This window comes from Balaenoptera physalus (genome assembly GCF_965194825.1).
Source record: "Balaenoptera physalus genome assembly, chromosome: 13".
NCBI lineage: Eukaryota > Metazoa > Chordata > Mammalia > Artiodactyla > Balaenopteridae > Balaenoptera > Balaenoptera physalus.
The window spans coordinates 30,241,208-30,248,790 of record NC_138892.1 but is presented as its reverse complement, the minus strand read 5'-3'; the positions used below and the strand labels follow the sequence as shown (position 1 = coordinate 30,248,790).

Below are 7,583 nucleotides of genomic sequence, written 5' to 3'. Positions count from 1 at the left end.
CTAAGGGGAAAAAAAAAAAAAAAAAAAAAAAGGCCATGAAGAACCTAGTGGCATGACGGGAATAAAGACACAGACCTACTAGAGAATGGACTTGAGGATATGGGGAGGGGGTGGGGTGAGATGTGACAGGGTAAGAGAGTGTCATGGACATATATACACTACCAAATGTAAAATAGATAACTAGTGGGAAGCAGCCGCATAGCACAGGGAGATCAGCTCGGTGCTTTGTGACCATCTAGAGGGATGGGATGGGGAGGGTGGGAGGGAGGGAGATGCAAGAGGGAAGAGAAATGGGAACATATTGTATATGTATAACTGATTCACTTTGTTATAAAGCAGAAGCTAACACACCATTGTAAGGCAATTATACTTCAATAAAGATGTTAAAAAAAAAAAAAAAAAAAAGAAATGAATAAAAATAAAAAAAAAAAGAAGTATAGGCTTTACCTTTCTTTTGTGTCCCATAGCAAAGACAAAACACGGAACATTTAGGACCTTTTTCTTCTTTGTGAATAACTGTGCAAATACCTCTTCGTAAATAGTAAAGGACTTTTTTTTTTTTTTTTTTTTTTTTTTTTAATTATTTATTTATTTATTTTTGGCTGTGTTGGGTCTTCGCTTCTATGCGAGGGCTTTCTCTAGTTGCGGCAAGTGGGGGCCACTCTTCATCGCGGTGCGCGGGCTCTCTTGTTGCGGAGCACAGGCTCCAGACGCGCAGGCTCAGTAATTGTGGCTCACGGGCCTAGTTGCTCCGCGGCACGTGGGACCCTCCCAGACCAGGGCCCGAACCCGTGTCCCCTGCACCGGCAGGCAGATTCCCAACCACTGCGCCACCAGGGAAGCCCTAAAGGACTTTTTCATTTGGATTTTATGACTAAGAATTTTGAACATATGTGCTAAGACTTATTTTTATAACTGTAATATATATATATTATTTGTTTACTCAAAAAATATAACCATTTTTCTAAGGCTTCTTTTTGCCTACATGAGTTATTGTTGCAGGTGCAATTCCCTAAGCCCTTCAGGAAGAACAATCTAGACAGCACCCTGCTCCCTACTTTGCTGTTTCATAGGTGGTGTGAAGCCCAATTTTAAACGAAGTCATCTCTATGCAAATTGGTCACCATGACCTGCCCAAATGTGTAGGATAATTTGAACTGGAGTTTTAAAGCACAGTTGAATTAAAAAGAAAAAAAAAATATCTGGTGATTTTATGAGTAGGTGAAAAATATGAGTTAATGAAGTTTGCTTCTATGCTTTGTAATGATTTTAACTATAATGGATTAAGAGGACGTAGGCTTTTCCCTGCATTCTGCAGATGGAAGAGCAACGGTAACATCCATCTATGTAAGTTAAAAACATGAGTCGATCCTGGTTTATCAAGAAACAAAGATTTTATTCTTTAGAGTTATCTCCATAAATGGAGACCTGGGGTGCCTATCTTTAAGTTACACTGAAATACTCTCCCGAAATGTGTATGTATATGTGTATGTGTTGTAAATGGTCTGATTTCTGCATATTGGTTTTTAACACATAGAATAACAAATTCAGTGATAGGAAAGGACAGTTTTAAAGAGAGTAGTTTCCAAATTATCATTTCTTTATCACTAGCATTTGAATAACTTGAAACCTCACTTAAAAATATGAGCACTATTTATTGTTTTTCTCATAGTATGTGTAAAACATTTAGAAATCATCTGTGAAAAGGTGCTGCTCCAATCATTGTGTGTAATACAACTATATCTGGTGAGAAGTATTGTATGAAGAATCTTGGCTAGAGCTTGTCTAGCACCAAAAATTTATCTTTGGGTGGTCTTAACTATATAGGTACCCAGTCAATCATATTTTCTCAAACTTACTTGATGCCTCTCACAGCGCCTTTTCAAATCATAGATGAGAACTCAGGCCTGTTTTCTGGATTCAGAAAAGTTGTGAGGTTCAGCACTCCAAACCTACTTTCTAAACCTGGTTGCTCACTTGAATTTTTCATCTCTTCCCAGTTACTACATTGAATAGTTGGTGGAATTATGCACTTGCCTTACATTTTCAGTTTCATCTGTGGGCAGTGTGTTTTGAATTTTCCTTGTTTTTATCCTGTGTGGTTGGAGAATTCTAAATCAGTCTGATTGCCCAGTCCAGCTCCCAGAGCTTCATCCAGATCCAGAGCTTTGAGCTTTAGCTCCTTTATGAGGGAGCTGTTTAAAGAGACAACCCAGCTACAGGTCAGAAATCAGGGGAAATAACTAGCCTAGGAGTTTATCTACCCACTGAGGCAGGGGACTAACCAGGAGACCTGATCTTGCCACAAACCTTGGAATAATATGGTTGACAAGACAGCATTCCTGTGAATGCCACTTTAGTTGGACGTGTTTCAGGCAGTCATTAACGTTTCATGTTGTATCAGGTAAGTGCTGCAAAGTGAGAGCAAATACAGCTTTGGCCGTACTTGGAAATTATAAAAATATATAAGCATCAGAGATCTTCGTCTTGATAATGAACATACCAGGCGATTATATATGGGCAAGCTGCTGGACTCATTCTAGAAGGACCCCAGACAATGGAGAGATTACCAGAATTAAACCTCAGGATCAAAAAACAGTATGCAAATATGGTCACTTTAGGGCAGGAAGAAGGAAAGCAGCTAGATTTTTTTGTTTTTGTTTTTTTTTACTTTAACAAGTTTATTTAACACGTTCTTTATGGGAGATGGAAAATTGACAGAAAAATAGACATCAATATTATTCCATGTATTTAGCAACGGTGGAAGCAGATTAGATTTCTGGGAATACCTGACAAGGCACCATGAGAACTTAGGTTCAGATCATACTTATATGTCAACTCAAACTGGAATTGTCGCCAGAAAATGGTGTTTCTTTTACCTATTTGACAAGAGATGAGATTTGGTTTACTTTATCGAAGTTCTAAATTGCCAAATTAAACAATGTAATTTTGTTCTCCTGATGCAATTATGCTTTCCCCCGACCCTACCCATGCAGCTAGGTTTTTTGAATGAGATGGATCACAGTTACTAAATATTTATCAGTTTAGCAAACATAGACTTCATGTTTACTCTAGAATATGAGACTGAATTTGAAAGTTTTAACTGTTGACTATTACCCATTTCTATCTTTACCATGCAGAACCCCCTACCTGCAGTTGTAGAGACTTAGTATAAACCAGAAACAGTGAGTCACTTGTTGTTTCCTGAATTAATCCTTATTCTCTCTTCTCTCTTTCCTTCAGTGATGACAACCTTGCTTGCTTTGTGTCCATTTTCTCATCTGGACTTGGCTTTGCTTTCAGTTAAAATTCTTCCAGTCCACAACCTTGCTTCTAGACTTGGTTCTTGGACATGTTGTTTGCTTCATTCTGACATTATTTTTGTCTTTGGAGTTTGGTCAGAAATGATGCACTGCTCTCCTCAGTCCACCCTGAGTTATAGCTAGGTTAGGCAATTTCTCCCTTTGTTGTCCTTCGTATTAGGAAGTGAAATCAGTCATGTGTCTAAGTCTAGAAGTGAGCCGACAGAGAGAGATCTAATAACCATTTCTCTTACCCCCTGGCCCTGCCCCCACGTCCTCTGTGCATGGAGGAAAGTAGACCAAACGGCAGGAGTGGTAATAATAACTAACATTTATTGAGTGTTCACTTCATGCCAGATATCGTCTTATTTAATCTTCAAAATTGTGGGGTCCATTGCTCCACATTTTTGAAATCTTGGTTCTGCCAGATCTTTGGAGATGTATCCTCTGGATTTAAGGAGTTAATAGAGTATGAAATGGAGAAAAAAGAAAGTTGCCTGGGAGATGAGATAGTTTAGTCTTAGCATATATAGATACCCAAAATATGCTGGAAATTTTATACAAAGCAAGTCCTTGTTTCCCTATACATTTGCATTTTAGTTCCTACTCAGCAATCTGCCTCTCATAGGATTATTCATCCTTCTTATGTGTTTGATATATAGATAAAATAATTTTAAAATGTATAATCATTCATGTCACCCTTAGGAAGTTTTGAGAATAGTAATAAGTGGATCATTATTGTTTGCTTAGAGCAAACAGAATCTTTATATTTATTACGATCAATAACAATTTTTCCAGACTGTATACCATAGTGGATTCAGGGTATCTAAATTTGGAATCAGAAGCTGAAAAGACCTAAATTATTTTGAAAAGGATAGAGAAAGACTTGGAGAGTTTGGGCATGCACTACATATAAAGGAGGTCTAGTAGGTGACTGTGCAGGGAATTTTTTCTGAGTAAAATGTGCATTGTATATACTCCTTCTCTCCTCTTTAAAACCTTGAGTAAACGATGCTTTGTTCACAGTTGCTTTAGGATGAGTGGATTCACCACAATAAATAAAATACCTTTTAGCTCCACATATACCAAATTGATTTACATAATAAAATTTATTGCCCACTGTGGTAATTGCATTATAGTAAGAAATATATGCTTGGTCTTTGTCCCTGGATCCTGGCACAGAACTTTTAAGACCCTTGGAATCTTTGGACTGGTAAGAGTGTCTTTTTGAATGCTAATGAGATGACTAGTACCTGGGGTCCCTAGACAGGTTCAGAATTGGGGCTTGTCACCAGAAAGACAAAGACATGGTTAAAGGGTTGGAACTTTCAACCCCACCCTCCAACCTCTGGGGAGGGAAGAGGAGCTGGAGACTGACGTATCAACTAATTACCAACGATTTAATAATATATTTGTAATAAAGCCTCCATAGAAATCCTAAACAATGGAGTTTTGAGAGCTTTCATGTTGGTGAATGCATTCATCTGCTGGGAAGGTGGTGCATCCCAACTTTGCGGAGACAGAAGCTCCTGCATTCAGGACCCTTCCAGACCTTGCCCAGTGTACCTCTTCATCACACACAGTGTGATGAAGTGTCCTTTGTAATATCCTTTATAATAAACTGATAAATGTCAGTAAATGTTTCCCTGAGCCCTGTGAACCATTATAGCAAGTTATCAAACCCAGTAGGCATTCAGTGATTTCAAGCAGGTGTGCAAAATTCTTTCTACTTTAAATTCTCTAATAGCATTCTTTTTAGTATGCTGTGGGATTCCCCGAAGGAATAGATATCTACCTTCTCGGTGTTTGGCCAAGCAAGAGGAACAATTTAAAGCAGCAATAAGGAGAATATTAAATATTCTGCTGTTTACTTTGAAAGCCCTTAAGGCACAACACAAGGGGCATGTGTGTGTGTTTGTGTGAATGTGTGTGTGTGTGTAAAAGAGAGAATATGTGTGGATGAATGTGTAGGTGAATGTGTGTTTGGAATTAAACCTCTTAATGTATGAAATGCATGTAATACATGTGGGATATATTACACATATAATGTATATAACAATGTAATGTACTATACGCCAAGCTATTGCTAAATTCATAGAGTAATACACTATGAGGATGTGTCAGACAACACAGTGTAGTTTAAAATGGAGCTATGCTTGGATTGGAAGAATTAATACTGTTAAAATGGCCATACTACCCAAAGCAATCTACAGATTTAATGTGATCCCTATCAAATTACCCATGACATTTTTCACAGAACTAGAACAAATAATCCTAAAACTTATATGGAACCATAAAAGACCCAGAATTGCCAAAGCAATCCTGAAGAAAAAGAACAAAGTAGGAGGCATAACCCTCCCAGACTTCAGACAATACTACAAAGCTACAGTAATCAAAACAGCATGATATTGGCACAAAAACAGACATACAGGTCAATGAAACAGAATAGAGAGCCCAGAAATAAACCTGCACACCTACAATTAATCTTTGACAAAGGAGGCAAGAACATACAATGGGAAAAAGAGTCTCTTCAGCAAGTGGTATTGGGAGAGCTAATCTTTAAAACTCTTCTGAATTTTCAGTTTGTTCCATCTGGATTTTAGATGCTGATTTGCCCATTCTTTCAGGTCAAAATTTGGAAATCCTAATCATGAGTAATCTTTAAATATTAGAGTAGAGTTACATGCATGGTGGGGGCAGGCTCTGGAGTAAGTCAAGAGAGGAACCAGGCTGTGATATTTTGCATTGCCCAGCTATTGTGCCCTCTGTTGAGGAATACTGGGGACACTGTCAAAGAAGCCAGCAGCTGCAATCCAAGAAAACACTGGGATTCAGAATGGCTCTGTAGGATCTAGTCCTACAGACCATAGTTGCAAAAACTTGGCTATAATGAACAGGACGCGTGGTGAAAGGACTGTTCCAAACTACAGTTATTTTCAAGCTTCATTGTTATTACCACTGATAGATCCCAAATTAGGAATTTAGCTTTGTAAACTCCTTTGTAAATCCTGAATCTTCATCTGTGACTTGTTGGAAAACTCAACTATTATACATTCTCTCACTTTCTTAATGATATGAACTGAGTGAAGTACATAAGGATGTGAAACTTTGCCTTGTGAAGATCAGTCTCAATTTGGTTAATTCTATTTTTTTTTTCCAGCTTTGCTTTCCTCCTAGGTCCTGTAAATTGTTCCATCCACCCTGACCAGCCGCTTGCAATAGTGAATACCAATTTTGGTCATTTGCATCAACTGGAATTCATTATTAAATTTTTGAAGTCTCAGGAGAAGTCATAGGGAAAATCAGAACAAGTCAAAAGTATCAGGGCAGGTATTCAGAGATAAAGCAGAAATGCCAAAGCCAAGTGAAAATATGGGAACAACTTGTTAAACTATGATAAAAACACAAAGGAAGTGCTCTTAAGTGACCTCAAGGCAAGAGGCTTAGAGGGTTTGTCAGTCAGTGGAATAGAGGGCAGGACACTGGAGAGGTGGCAAAAACGAACTGGATTCCTGGAACAGGGCTCAGTGATTTCCTCCATACCTCAAGTTGAGTCTGGTGATGTAAAAATAGAGATAGTGTGGGGAAAACAAACAGATTGCCTCTGCAGATGCAAAGGGCTTGAAGAGTATCCAGCACAATTCAAAATTACAAAGTGGAGTGGAAAGAGAATGAGATTTAGAGCCAAAGCACTCAGATTAAAATCTCAGATCTGCCCCTTACTAGCTGTATTTCTAAAAGCCAGATTACAGCTCTGAGGTACAGTTCTGTCATTTTGATAAAATGGAGACTTTATACCAAGTAGTTTATATAATGAGCTCATATGCTATTTTAAGAATAAAAGAATAAATGAGACAATTTAAAAGTAATTTGTAAAGTGCCATGCACATTTAGTTTTTATTATTAATCATAATAATTTAAATATATGGCATTAAAGTACTTGGCAATGTATCTTTTTTTTAAATTTTTTATTATTTGTTTATTTATTTATGGCTGTGTTGGGTCTTCGTTTCTGTGCTAGGGTTTTCTCCAGTTGCGGCAAGCGGAGGCCACTCTTCATCGCGGTGCGCGGGCCTCTCTCTGTCGCGGCCTCTCTTGTTGCGGAGCACAGGCTCCAGACGCGCAGGCTCAATAATTGTGGCTCACGGGCTTAGTTACTCCGTGGCATGTGGGATCTTCTCAGACCAGGGCTCGAACCCGTGTCCCCTGCATTGGCAGGCAGATTCTCAACCACTGCGCCACCAGGGAAGCCTGACAATGTATCTTTTTAGGTGCTGAATA

The 7,583-nt window shown here is 38.5% G+C and overlaps 1 long non-coding RNA gene across 1 annotated transcript; it reads left to right on the top strand.

The window, feature by feature from the left end:
* The first annotated feature begins 436 nt into the window (after positions 1 to 436).
* Positions 437 to 7,152, top strand: LOC309640439. Its single transcript, XR_014252220.1, has 2 exons — positions 437 to 534; positions 838 to 7,152. It is a non-coding gene; the product is annotated as an uncharacterized lncRNA (long non-coding RNA).
* Positions 7,153 to 7,583: the final 431 nt, after the last annotated feature.